Below are 15125 nucleotides of genomic sequence, written 5' to 3'. Positions count from 1 at the left end.
TCATTTATAAAATCAAGACCATTATTAGGATATTGTAACTTACTTCCCCTTTAAAGTGAACCAGAAGTACAGAAGGCAATAATCGATATATGTTCACTTAACTTCTCTCCATCAGTTTGGTCTTAGAATAAAAAGTATTCTTGAAAGACGAAGCTCTGCAATTTAACATTTAATAAGCAAAACAGCCTATTTACCTAACATTTCTGATCACAAATTATACAGAAAAAAACCTAAATTTCTTTAGTATAAAAAGTGGAGCCTTTACAAATGTTTCCAAGTAAATTATACACATTGTTAAAAAAAAAAAAGTATGTATTATTATCTACTTTAGACTATCTGACAAGTGCATCCTTTTCCTAATAGTTGTGTTGGCATCAAGGAGTAACCCAGATACTAAAGTAGCTATATAGCGATTATAACAGATTAATGGTTTACTTAGGTAAGTTTAATATCAGACCTAAGCTGAATATTTGGGCCAAACTTCTACTGTGCCCTGAAGTTCAAAGAGAAAAATAAATAATAACCATTAGCATTCACTGGGCAGATGAAGACGTTTTTCTCCTGCTCAAATTTGTATTTAATTGTGAAAAATATATTGGAACTTAAATAACTTCTCTATGTTCTTTTTATCTAGGTATACAATGGCCGTGTGATTTTTAAATTCCACCCAGATAATGGAAGAAATTGTATTTTCCAAAATGAGGAACCTTGACCATCTCTCACCAGGGATTTGTAGAGCAGTGCTGCTCCCTATCGAATGGTTGCTTTGCCTGTTTTTAAGACACCCCTGTAGATTAACCTTGTTAGCATTTAATGTGAATGATTTAAAGCTTTTATAATCTCAGCTTTTTTAACATTTGGAGTATGTATTTGACTCAATAGATATTTCCTATACACTGTGTACTACAATTCTTAACTGGGCAAAGCAACTAGTAATAAAGTAATTAACTTCTCAACCAAGATACTATATGTTCTGCTGTTGTTCTTGATTGAAATTTTCTCAGTTAATTTCTAGACAATTACATTATCTATTTCATAATTGCAAACCTGGATGAATCGTTTCTAAAAGTTGCACTATGTTTGAAGCCAGCAGAACCTATGAATGCATAAAAGTCCATTTCTAATGTCACTGTTATCAAGCCAAAAACAATTATACTCATTTTGAGTTATAGCAACCAATAAACTTAGATAATCACCATATGCAACACAACATTTTGGCACTTGAACTTAAAACTCTTGTAGACAACTATAGATTGCCTCTAAAGCAGAGCACTCTTGTCCTACCCAAAGCTGCCAATAGAAATGCCAAAGCTGCTGAATACTGCGCATCCTAGTAATGCTGTCAGTAAATGGCACATTCACACAGCCCCCAATCCTCTCTTCCCAGGCATGGTCTTCTCCAGCTGCAGCTTAATTTCCTGTGACTTGCCTAATTACTGTAATTAAGGATTAATTGCCATTAATTATTCACACATAAGCTCATCGCAAATCATGGGGTAAATGTCTTATGAAAGCTGCCATACAAGCCATGTATAAACACACTGGGATGCTTCAGGCAGGCGAATCTATCACTCAGCCCTCAAGCAAATCTCTGTGCTTCTCTTACAAAAACAGCTATAACTCTCAGAAACTCGACAGTCCTTTCAGGTAAGCATTAGGTTACAAAGCATGTTTTCCTGTGGAAGCCACAACGGTTTTATTAGTACTATAAATGCTGTTTTATCTTTCCAACTGCTATTTTTATGTTTCCATTTTTATTCTACAGTGCTCAGTTTAGGACAACCACTTGCTTCAAGGAGGAATGTTTGCAGTTGCTACTTTCCCCCATCACAGTTTGAAATAGTTCCATGTGGTTTACAACATATGACCATGCAACTGGGATCAGCATGCTAAAAAGTCAATGGATTGGCTACACAATTGGAACAGAAACCATTTCAAAGGTCACAATTTCTTTCATTGGTGTAAAAAAGCTATAGCACATATTTAGTCACTGCTAGGGTGTTCCTTATAAGGCAGGTTACCAGCTCAGCCACAAAAGTACCACTGATAAAAATGACTGAAAATGGTAAGCAAGTAAAATAGCCTCGTGTAGATTATTCTTGTATTAGTTGGGTTCCCTGTTTTCATGATAGCATCTGTTATTTTCACAATTATGAACTATAAACATCATTCCTTTGCAAAGTTATAAAAATTGTTTCTTCTAAATATTTCTAATAGAACCTGAGCTGAGGAGGAAACTTCCAAATCTTAGTCTAGGAATTATGCTCCTAACACTTCTTTCCAGTTATCTAAGGTTGATCATGTTTGACTGTTTTAAAAGTCTTTTAAAACAGAAGAAATCATTTTAACAACAGAATAAACTATTGCATATGTTAAAAAACTTAAACTACATCAACCCTATGTATTATCACTGCCCTAGGAAATTTAAGTCTAAGTAGGCAGGATGTTGTTATAATTGTTATTTTAGTTCCTTCTGCTGCAAATTAATTCATGAAACATTTTCATTCCAGTACATGTTTGTGTGTCTGAGTTAAACATTTATGTTAATGGACCTTCTGGCAGATTTCTAATGTTTCAAATACCCTCTTAGAACAGCAACTTCTCAGTAAGAGTTCTTTCCCCAATTTTCTGCAGTACTTGAAACAGGGGTACATAATATCTAAAATAATTTCACAGTTTTATTAAAGTCTAAGTTTAAAATCAACTACTTGAATAACTACAGACCATTATCTACATTCAAGCAAAGGACCAAGTAAGCTTACAAGACACTGGCTATCCAAAATGAAAAAAACTAAATATATATACTCTACTGTCTATTATCTAATTGGTGGCATATATTCAAATCACAATTTTGACCAATTCCTAAGAAAAAAATAAACTCCATCATTCTTTGGTTCCAACAGATTTAAAGGGTATGTATGATATCTGTAGTGATCACAGAGTGTGTTTCCAACATCCTCCAGAACCTTCTGTACAAATACCCAGCCACTCACTTGAAGAACAAACTAATGTTAGAAATCAGAGAGATGAAACCACAAAACTAAAGCAGCCTAATTCCTGTATATATAACTTCTATTACTCTCCAAAGTCATGAGATATACAAAGCCTGATACCAGTCCTCAACTGATACACAAGTCTCTCTCTGCAACATTAGATTTCTAAAACTGGAATAATGTTTACAAAGTCCTAACTTTTTTCCTTGTTGAATTTTATATGTAACCCAAATTGCAGTCTGGAACTTAGTTAATATTTAATGTTGCTCATGGATACTCCACTCCCAAATCCACTCAACTGGACCACCTCTCCCCTCAAAACTTTTTGGTTAAGAGATTGAGGCTCCTAAGAATTTATAATTCTGGAATCTTATATCCCTACTTAAATAAGAACTGCTATACACTTAATGTAATAATTTAAAAATTTGGAAACTATATCACACTACAGGGAAATTCACAAAAATTGATTTTGGTAGAAACGTGTAATTTATTGCCAGTGATAATGATATAAAATTGAATTTAAATGCTGTTCAGTTTTTATTATCATTGTGTTTTAAATTTATCGAAAGTTCAATACTTTAACTTAGCTGTCATTTTACTAACTGATTCCTACGCCCCTATCCTAGAGTCAGCAGTCAGTGACACAGAGAGCTATTAAAATCTACCACCGCAACACATAGCTTTACCATCAATGTCATCTAATTGATACTTCCCTATTTTTGTCACCTTGCCTTGATGCCAGCTGCCAAGCTCTGCCATGTCACTTTCCATTTATGGACTCCCAAGTCCCTTGATCTGGCTAATTAGGGTTTATGTGTTAATTGGAGTAAATACAAAGATGGGAGTCACAAGCACAAATTTCAAAACACAGCCATAAATTGAAGAGCTGATAAGCAGGGAGAAGATGCCTTCATAGAACAAGTGTCAAGTTTATTTTATCACTGGAAAGACCCAGAATTTCCTGACAAAGTGATACCTTTAAGTTTTTGAAAAGGGTTAATGAGAAGAACAGTAACTAACACAATAAGAATATTGCTTTGTAGAAAAAAAAATGCACAATATATTTAAATTCAGTTCAAGAAGGCACAGTTCTCTTTGAAAATTCCTGAACTACTTCTACTCAATAAGTTTTTTTAAATTTCTACCTTATTCCATATACACACAAAAATACACCTTGCTTTTTTAAATTCCAGTAAGAAAAATCTAAAAGAAAATCCAGTATTTGAAAATCCTGAGATGTGATTCAAGTGAGAAAAATGACATTTTCATTAACATTTTGGGTATTTTAATACTTTTTCTGCTAAAAGATAACTGATTTAGAAATAATTACCGCAAATTACAGCCAAGAATTTCTGAATACTATACAGACAGATTTAGGATACTACATTTCAGATGCTTATCTCAAATGTCAATTAAGACTAAAAAGACTAAAACGAGTGAGCATGATTTTTGTAGTGATCAGAGTGTGTTTTCAACACCCTCCAGAACCTTCTTTACAAAAACATTACTGTCAGTTGAGACACTGTCTTTTCTAGCATATGGTAGGGAGGAGCAAAGTCAGATAATTAATGTGGAAAATAACTGAAAGAGCAGGGAAAGTCTTTCTTTGCTACTTTGCTTGTATAAAAAGTTTCATATCTGAATAGTCACATTTAGTTGACAAAAATGTAATGGGAGGACTACTTCATCTGTTACAACTGTTATGTCTGTTACAACCACCTGAGATTCGTAGCTAATAATCGTAATGACAACAACAACAGCTCATATGACTAGTTAGATTTATACAGCACTTACAGCTTCCAAAGAGCTTTTTACATGTATTATCTGAACTTACGTTAACTAACAGAAGTTAGGTAACATATCTAAAATACACATCTAAGGACTTTTCAGAGAAAGTATTTAAATCATTTTCAGGCGGATGATCATTTAGCAATATTAGAACAACTCTATATTCCAAAAGCATCACTGTAATAATAATAGTATTGAAAAATAAAATTAGTAAGGATAACTAGTGTTCACATCCATGTGTGTTTCTCAAAAGACTGATTTTAGTAGCTTAATACATATGAAACAGGTACATCAAAACTTCTTCACAATCTTTCCTTCCCTTTCTTTCTTGTCTTTTTTAATTAGCAGAATATGCTATTCATTCTTCTAATAATTTATGATAACTTAGGTTTAACATTCTGAAGATGCTCTTTAGGGGAAACTCTTGTTTCTGCTTTAGGATTTTAACTTCCTTTAGTATTTTCAACTCATTTGCCACAAGTCTGAAATTAATCAACTCTCTGAATAAACAGAAGAGACATGGGAATGAATAAAAGATATTTTTTATGAACCATAATATTAAAAGTGAATCTTAGATATTCACATATCTTCCGATGAAGAATAGAATACCTTTAGAAAAGCAATATTCTCTGGAAAACTTTTTGACAACAGTGCTTAAGATTTTTGAAATATGTGAAATGTGAAAAAATTCATTTAACATTTTCCTAGGAAAAAAAAAAGTCACTTGCTTCCAGTGATGTACATCAGTTCAAGAAATATATTTTAAATTCCTACATGAGAAATGAGTGAAAATATCTGAGACTCACATCACACATTGTATCACTAGCAACTTTGTACAACTTTTTAAACAAAACTATCCTATAACTTAGTGTGAGGTTTTAACTGAAAACAACCAAGCTAATTTCTACAAATTAACAGATGTCTATGAGAAACAGTAAGAAACAAAGAAATGCATATGTGAACATCATCAGCATCCAAATGAGTTTATTGTAAGACTCTTTAAAGCACATCTGATCTTGGCTCCAGCCTGTAGTCTACCTTTCAACTTGCAAATGACAGTGTCACCAAACACTGTCCTTCCATCAATCAAGCTGGGTCATGAATATACAAAAGGCAGCAGAGAAGCTGGCTACCTCCTGCAGTTCAACTTGGCCTAATTATCTAGGCCTTTCTTTTGGTTACAGTCTGAAGGGTATACACCCAGTCAGCTGCTGGGCAGCCGGAGGCCTAATCAAGAGAGGTTATGCATACTGACCCTTATATGGACATCCAATGCAAGTTAAATGTGAGCACCAAATGTCATCTTTCTTATTCATCATTATGAAATTCCCTCCCCTTTCGAAATACCAATCTGCTGCCATTTTCAGACACTCCTCTTACCCCCCTCCAAGCTGTCATTTCACTGTGCTTGCTGCCAGTTGAGTGAATTAGCATTCTAACTGATGTGCTGCTCTTCTCAGACAAATCCTAGAGCTGTGTTAACTAATGACTTCTATCCAGAAAAGGGAACTAATAGTCAACCATTGATAAAAGAGAGTCCATTTCCACAAATCACAAACAATTTGCTATAACGGTGGCAAAATCTGTAAAGAGTTACTATGGTTGTCCACTCTCCCTTGTGGTTTTCTCTCATTCCATTACCAAGAAACAACTATCACCACTGAATGGAATTGAAAGCTGCTAACTAGTCAGCTGCAATTGCATAAGATGATGAATTCTAAGCAAGACAATTTATTAACCAAAGTGTTGGTGGTGATAGAAAGAAGGCAAACAATGAAGAACCATTTTCATAGCTAGTCAAACTGAGGATGAATCTGGTAAGATAGCAAAATACCTCAGTGCCCACTGCCATTCCCTGCACATAATAGGTGTTCAATAGTTGTTATTCTCAATGATGATGTTAACAATGACGATACAAAAGATCAAATGTAACTTAGCGAAGGCCACAACTAGGACTGTGTTGTGGAAATGGAAAGACAGGTCCAGATACTGCAAATGTTACGGAGCATGTTATGTAAAAGTGGAAGATGGGAATAAAAGAAGATTTCACTTTTAAAGTGGGGGAGATATATCAAAAAACTAAAAATAGACTTACCATATGATCCAGCAATCCCTCTCCTGGGCATATATCCAGAAGGAATGTTAATTCAAAAGATACATGCACTCCAGTGTTCATAGCAGCACTATTTACAATAGCCAAGACATGAAAACAACCTAAATATCCATCGACAGATGACTGGATAAAGAAGTTGTGGTATATTTATACAATGGAATACTACTCAGCCATAAAAAATAATAAAATAATGACATTTGCAGCAACATGGATGGACCTGGAGAATGTCATTCTAAGTGAAGTAAGCCAAAAACAGAAAGAAAAATACCATAGGAAATCACTCATATGTGGAATCTAAAAAAAAAAAAAAAGACAAACAAACTTATTTAAAAAATGGAAACAGACTCACAAACATAGAAAACAAACTTATGGCGGGGGAAGGAGGTGGGAAGGGATAAATTGGGAGTTCAAGATTTGCAGATACCAACTAATATATATAAAACAGATAAACAACAAGTTTATACTGTATAGCACAGGGAACTATATTCAATAGCTTGTAGTAACATATGGCAAAAAGGAATATGAAAATGAATACATGTATATTCCCATATGACTGAAGTATGCTGTACACCAGAGACTGACATAGCATTGTAAACTGACTATACTTCAATAAAAATAAATAAATAAAGTGGGGGAGATATAGAAGATAAAATATTTTAGTAAAGAGAAAATTGAGAAAAGGAAACACTTCATGGGCTGCACTTATATAAACCTTAATTTCTCTATGTTTCAAGGCACATTTATATAGTTCCTTGACATACACACCAAAGAAGTAATGCCATCTGGTATGTCAGAAGATAAGACAATGCCTGATAATCATGCAAGTCCTAGAAGAAGTACCGGAAAGTCATATCCAACTGGAATTGAAACAGTGAATACATTTACCCAAAACTGTGGGGAATGGGGTGGGATTTGAGAAAGTTTACTTTATGATGAGAAAAGCATCTTTCATGGTCAAATGTATAAAGTTTGATTATGACAGCACCATGATTACTTAGTTTATAAAGTCAATATACATTCATTCTACAAATCTAATTAAAACCTTTCTATATTCCAGTCACATGGGATCTATGTATGAGTCTCTGGGGACAGGGAAATATATATGAAATGACATATCCTCAAGCTGTTTATAATATCACTAGAAAGACAGGCATGCACATATAAAGATTAAAACAATACCACCAAATTTAAATATAATGTAGTCACAATATAGACTAGAAAACAATATTGTTGCAGTTTTTGAATATATTCCTAAACAAATAATTGCTGTTGTTAAATAATAAAATAGTAAGTGGCATGTAAATAAAAGGTAAGTGAGTGATACAAAGAATCTTTTTTGATTCTGATAAGGGAAGTACCCAGGTATCCTAAAAGAAGTAAATAGTATACAGGATAGAGGAGCTATGAAACATGACCTACCTTGTAGTACAATATGGAAAATAGCATGAGAATGTATTGAAAAAAATTACACCATGAGGCAGAAATTAATCAAGTGTTCTTGAAGAAAGAAAATAGACCAGTCTGACTAGGACAGAAAGTTCTTGTAGGGGACTAGTAGAAATTAAGCCTTTTTGGAGTCTCTAAACTGGGTTGGGGCCTTCTAAATATGCTTTTCTTCAAGGTCCTATGCTTTTCCTTTAAAACAAATGAACAAACAAAAACTTGTTCGAAGTCCATCCTCCCAGCTCTTTTGAACTTCCTGGACATCATACTGCTTTATCTTATCCATCTCTCCATCACCAGCACCTAATACTTCCCCTGGCATATAGCTAGTGTTCAATAAATGGTGGTTGAATAAAAGAATGAAGGTCCAATTTATAAACAGCCAGGAATTCCAGGCTAAAAAGTTTAAACTTTAGCCTAGGCAAAGGGGAATAATTAAAGGTTTGATTAGCATGACATATGCAGTTTCACAGGAAGATCTATTACAAAAGCAGTCTGGCAGCAGAATGTCAAGAAGACTGGACCAAGAATCAGAACCAAGAGTTCTGGTTGAGAGATTACTGGAATAATTGAGGCAAAAGATGACAAAGATCCTGAGAACAGAAAGGGATGAATGTAAGAAATGTTTTTAAGAAGGGCAATAGGATCTGCCCTCAACTTGAGATATAAATGTACATACTAAATTCAGGATTAGACTGCCATTAAACCTGACCCCTCTAGTAAATGTGTGATATTTGATATATCTACCAAGTGGCTCTATCCAGCTTCAACTTGGACTCTAAGAGTTCTCCCTGCCTCCCAAAACATCTCTCTAGTTTTGCTGACAGTGGTATTAGTTAGTCCTTGGTCTGGTTCAGCAAAAATATTTCCTGTAGCTCATTAAGTTGAATTCTACTCACAGTAAACATTAAAAAGTTTCCTTTTTCATTGTGTAACAGCCTGTGATATAGTTGAAGCTGTGAACTGAACTCATTTACACCAAAGTCTTCTTGGATAGATAAAAAACCATACATTATTCCCCTAAGTCTTCTCTGAGTATACCATTTTCAAAATCCCTCCTACAACATGGGTCCCAAGTGTTCAACATAATACTTCCAAATATTTGACATACATAGACTACATTAGGATTGTTACTTCTTTGCTCTTGTTTGGGAAAATATATTTAATCATGAGAAACAAAAACAGAAACTAAGAATTTAGGTCAGAATGGGAAAATTATTTCCCATAGGGTAGGTCCTGCAGTTCTATTAGAAAGGAAATCAGGGGGAGGGTATAGCTCAATGGTAGGGTGCCTGCCTAGAATGCATGAGGTCCTGGGTTCAATCCCCAGTACCTCCATTAAAAACATAAAAAAACCTAACTACCTTCCACCACAAAACAAAGAACAAAAATAAAATAAAAACAGTTATCTGTGAAATACGTCAAAATAAAATGTATTGATGGATGTATAGAGAATAGATGGACAAACATGTGAGAAGTCAGGTTTAGTAAAATGTTAATAAATCAATGATGCTGTGTTTCAAAAAATCAAAATTGCCAATTTTTGACAGACATCATACCACTATTTCCTTTGAGCTTTAGATTTATTTAAGTCTCCTTTATGTGTGTATATATTCAGGTTAAGTCAGATCTGAACTTATTTCAGTAATCATTTACTGAGTGCCACCCAATGCCAAACTTTAACAAATCTATCTCTGCATCTGCTCGTTTAAGTGGAATGTCCTTCCCTTCTCTATCTAGATAACCCTATTAAGTCTTCAAAATAAATCCTTGTTTGCAAAGATTTACAGTATAATGTTACTTATAATACTGAAAAGCTAAAGACAACTGAAATATCCTAGAATATGGAAACGGTTAATAAAGCAACAATACAGTCACTCAATAAAGTATTAGGCAATCAATAAAATCACTTATTAAAATTTGCTAATATGGAAAGTGCTTACATTGTAGTACTCATGAGAAAGACCAACAATATTGAAAAATAGAAGATTCCAATTATAAAACAAAAATATGCATTGAAAAAATGAGATTAGGAAGAATGCAAATTAGTTACTCTTCTGAAGGGCAATTTGGCAGTATCTATTATAAAATGTGTATACACTAGAACCCAGGAGTTGTATGTACCCCAGAGAAACTAATGCATGGGACACAGAGTTACATATGGGTTTTAGTCATAGCCAGAAGCAGAAATCTCCGGTTACTTGCTTTTTAAAATCAGCATTCATCGATACTACTTCAGGACTGCATCATAGTCAACTGAATGAATGTAAAACAACTTATTCATTAAGCAACTGTTAGACTTTAGGGCAGTTATTTCCTCCCTCTTCTTCTATTATAAACAAAGCTGTTGTGGACATCCAAATACATGTCTCTAGTAGACATGCGTAAGCTTTTCTCTAGGATATGTACCTAAGAGTGGAGCTGCTAATTTATAGTGCATGCCCATCTTCAACCTTTACTAGATATTACCAAATTATTTTCCAATGTTGGACCAGTTTATATTCCCACTAACAATACATGAGAGTTACTGTTGCTCCACATTTTTACCAAGAATTTAAATTAACTGAGGTTCATTTTACGCATTCTATCCTGGTGAATGCTCCATGTGCAATCGAAAAGAACACATATTCTGCTGTTACTGGGTAAAGGGAAATGTCAACTAGGTCAAGTTGGTTGATAGTGTTGTTCAAGTTCAATATCCTTATTGATATTTCTAACAACCACCCAATCTGGCATTAATGACATAAACTGAACCTGGTCTTGATATATGGTATGTCTGTATATTGTTGGACTTGGTTTGGCAACACTTTGTTGAGTGTTTCCATCTATATTCATGAATGAGACTAGTCTATCATTTTCCTTTCCTGTATTGGTACCAACCTGTTTCGATATCACAATTATATTAGGGTCATATAATTAGTTGAGAAAAAAACTTCTGTTTGCAACACCGTACAATTTGTGTAAGATTGAATGTATTTCTTGAATGTTTAGAAATCAGTTACAAAACACTCTGGTCCTACTGTTGTCTTCATGGTGAAATCTGAACTACTGGTTTAATTTATTTAATGATTATAAAACCGTGTAAATTTCTACATTTTTAGTAAGGTTTGATAATTTGTATATTTCTACTAACATTCCATTTCACCTAAGGTGTTAAATGTACTGACAAAGTGTTCATAATATCCTCTTTTCTTTTTAATCTGTTGCATATATTTATCTTCTTTTTCAAATTCAATATTGCTTATTTGTGCTTCCCTCTTTTCCTTCTTTCTCTTAAATTTGCTTTTGATCAGTTTTTACCATAAGTTTGTCACTTTCAGTAATTTTCAAAGAACAAATTTGACTTTGTTGATGTTTTCCATCATATCTTTGTTTTCTGTTTCATCAACTCTTCAAAATTTTATTATTCATTTTTTCTATTTTCTTTGGGTTTACCAATCTATTCTTCTAAGTTCTTAAATTGGATTTTTAGCTAATTAAATTTAGACTTCTTCTATTTTATAATGTAAACACTTAAAGGCTTAAAAAGTTCAATATAAAACTTCAGTTATATTCCATAAGTTTTGTTATAAGTAGTACTTCAGTCATTTCAAATCAGTTCAAAATATTTTATAATTTCTCTTACAATTTGTTCTTTGACTTACGAATAATTTAGAAGTATTTAAAAATGTCCAATGTTCTATGAGTTATTTTATTTCATTTTTAAGTTGTCTTTTGTTGATTTCTAACCACTTGTTTTGTCACAACAGAATACTATACTTATGATGTTGATTTTTTTCTATTTTTTGAAGCTTGATTCACGGGTTTTTAAAAAAAGTTCCTAGTGTGCTTGAAAAGAATGTATATTTTTTAGTTGCTGGTGATGTATTTTCTACTTGTCCACTGGGCCAAGTTTGTTAATTTTGTTATCAAATTTTTCTATATATGTATAGAATTATTTTGTCTGTTCTGTCATTACCCAGTAGGGATATGTTAAAATCTCCTACAATGATTGTGTATTTATTTCTCCTTGAGGTTCTGACAATTTTTACTTTATATTTTGCAGCTATGTTATTAGGTGCATATAATTTTGGAACTGTTAAAATTGTCCTGGCAAATTGAACCATTTATCAACAGATAGTGACCCTCTCTATCACTAGAAATGCTTTTTCCCTTTATCTTTGTTTATTTTATCTGTTATCTTATAGCCATTCCAGCTTTCCTACTGTTAACAGTTGCTAGGTATATCTTTTTCCATCCTTTTACCTTCTGTGTCCTATAGCCTTTCTGTGTCCAGGTGTATTAGGTGTGTCTCTTGAAAACTGTCAGTACATTGTCAGGTTTTTTGCTTGTTTGCTTGATATTTGTGTAGTACTGTCTGATAATCTTTTATCTTTAATCTTTTCAAGTCCTTTTACATGTATTATAAAATACATTTGGAGTTATGTCTCCCAACTCATTTTATGATTTCTGTTTGTGCTACTTCTGTTTCTTCTATTTTTTCTCCTCTCATGCCTTCTTTTGGATTGAATGAATTGTATTTTTTCTGTGTCTTCCATTTCATCTTCCTCCCTTTACTAGTCTAGAAGCTATACAATCTACTCCAAGTTTTGTAATGATCATTATCAAGTTCATTAATGTCAAAATTTTAGAAGCACTGAAAACATCTTAATATATATACCCAGTAAGATGCATTCTTATACACAAAGAGACACATATGCAGACATACAGGTAGATGAATATAGCAACGTCCACATAACACTGCCTTGGTCAAGAAATAGAACTCTGCCACTTTCCAGAAGCAACCCTGTGCCCATACCAATCTCAACTCCACCCTCAGCCTCTAAAGCAGCTCTGAGTGAGAGAAACATAATGAAAGCCATAAAGGTTATTTTAAATTCTCTAGTAGCCACATTTTTAAAAAGTGAAAACAAAACAGGTGAAGTTAATGTATATATTTTATTTCCCTCAGTATATCTAAAATAATAGTTATAACATAATCAATATAAAATTTTATTAATGAGATATTTTATGTATTTTATAGTACTTAGTCTTTGAAATCGGTATATATTTTACACATACAGCACGTCTCAATTCAGAGTAGTCACTTTCAAGTACTCCATTAGACACATATGGTGAGGGGCCACCTTACTAAAGCTCTCTTCTAGACGTAATCCCTACCCTGAGTTTTGTGATAAGCTGCCTGTTATTTGCTTTTCTAGTATTCTTAGTATTTTATAAAATAATACTATCATCTGTGCAGTCCTAACAATACAGCTCCATTTTTCCTATTTTTGAATTCTTATATAAAAGGAATTATATTGTATGTTTTCTTTATGTCTTGCTTCTTTTATTCAACCTTGTATGATATTCATCTGTGTTCTTCAGTGTAGCAATAGTTCATATTCATTGCTGTGTGGTATTCTATCACTAGTAAAAAATATAATTTATTCACCCATTTTATGACTGATGGGCATTTGAGTTGTTTCCAGTTTCTGGCTCTTGTTTACAATGCTGCTTTATGCTTTAAACAACCTTATAAAGGTTTCTGGTATGCATGTGAGTTTTCAAGACTTTATACTTAGAAGTGGAATTGCTGGATTATAGGGTACATACCTACACATACCTTCAATTTTACTAAGTAATTACAAACTTTTCTAAACTGATTATGTCAATTTACATACTCACCAGTGAATGAAAGTTCTTGCTGCTCCATGTCTTCACCAAAACTTGGTAGCATAAGACTTTTTAATTTTTACCACTCCAGGGGACGTATAAACAATATCTCACTGTGGTTTTAATTTGTATTTCCTTGTTAATCAAAAATCTTTATCCTCGTCCAGTCAATAAAAGGGCCTCACAGTACTTTAACTCTGATCATAGACTCTCAACTTACATCCAATTTAAACTATCTTGATTTTTTTAATCCCTCCAAATTATGTATTATTATTTCACATAGTCAATATTAGTTATAATTACTCCCAGACTTTCTGATTTCATTTCTCACTATTCTTGCCTCTCACACGTTCCTTCTGAAGATTTATTTTTTCTTCTTTTTCTTAAAATATATCCTTTAGAAAGTCCGCTAGTGGAACTATATTGGTAGTGAATACTTTCAACTTTATGTCTGAAAACACCTTTATTTTTGCCCACGCTCGAGATATTTTCAATGGGTAGACAATTCTAAGTTGACAATTCTAGTTATTTGCTCTCGGCACTTTGAAGTTCTTTCATTATCTTCTGGTTTCAATTGCTTCTATTAAGAAGTTAGCTGTGTTTATTCCTTGTTCCCTTTTTCTCTGACTGATTTCAATTTATTTTTTTTTTGAATCTTCGGGGTTCTGCAGTTTTATTGTGGTACATGTCAGTGTGGTTACCATTCCATTTACCCCACTTAGAATTCACTGGGCTACCTGAATCTGAACATGCATATTTCATCAGTTCTGACACACTGCTAGCTAAATATCTTTTTGAATATTGCTTCTCTTCAAACTTTCTATTCTTTATTGCTGGAACTATGGGTTAAATGTTTATTGGGCTTTTTTACTCTCTCCTTTTAAGCTGTTTTTCATATTTTCTATTCCTTCTCTGTGCTGCATTCTGCGTAATTTCTTCATATCTATCTTTTATTTCACTAATTCCCTCCTGAAGCCATGTCTAATCTAAGAATTTTCTTTGTTTTTCACATCTATCTTGTGAATTTTAATGGTGTCTTATTTTCTTTCAATCTTTAACTTTAAACACAGTTATTTTATTTGCTGTATCTGACCATACTAATATTTTCAGTCTTTATGAGCCTGATTCTGCAG

The 15125-nt window shown here is 33.2% G+C and overlaps 1 protein-coding gene and 1 non-coding gene across 4 annotated transcripts in view; one reads left to right on the top strand and one right to left on the bottom strand.

The window, feature by feature from the left end:
- Window positions 1–15125, bottom strand: part of PBX3 (PBX homeobox 3) — a 198200-nt gene that overhangs the window by 77989 nt on the left and 105086 nt on the right. The window lies entirely within an intron of this gene.
- Window positions 9604–9675, top strand: TRNAS-AGA. The gene has a single exon. It is a non-coding gene; the product is annotated as a tRNA-Ser (tRNA).

Source organism: Camelus ferus, chromosome 4, assembly GCF_009834535.1.
Source record: "Camelus ferus isolate YT-003-E chromosome 4, BCGSAC_Cfer_1.0, whole genome shotgun sequence".
In the NCBI taxonomy this organism is placed as follows: domain Eukaryota; kingdom Metazoa; phylum Chordata; class Mammalia; order Artiodactyla; family Camelidae; genus Camelus; species Camelus ferus.
Note: the sequence above shows the minus strand (reverse complement) of the source record. Positions and strands in the feature narration are given on the sequence as shown.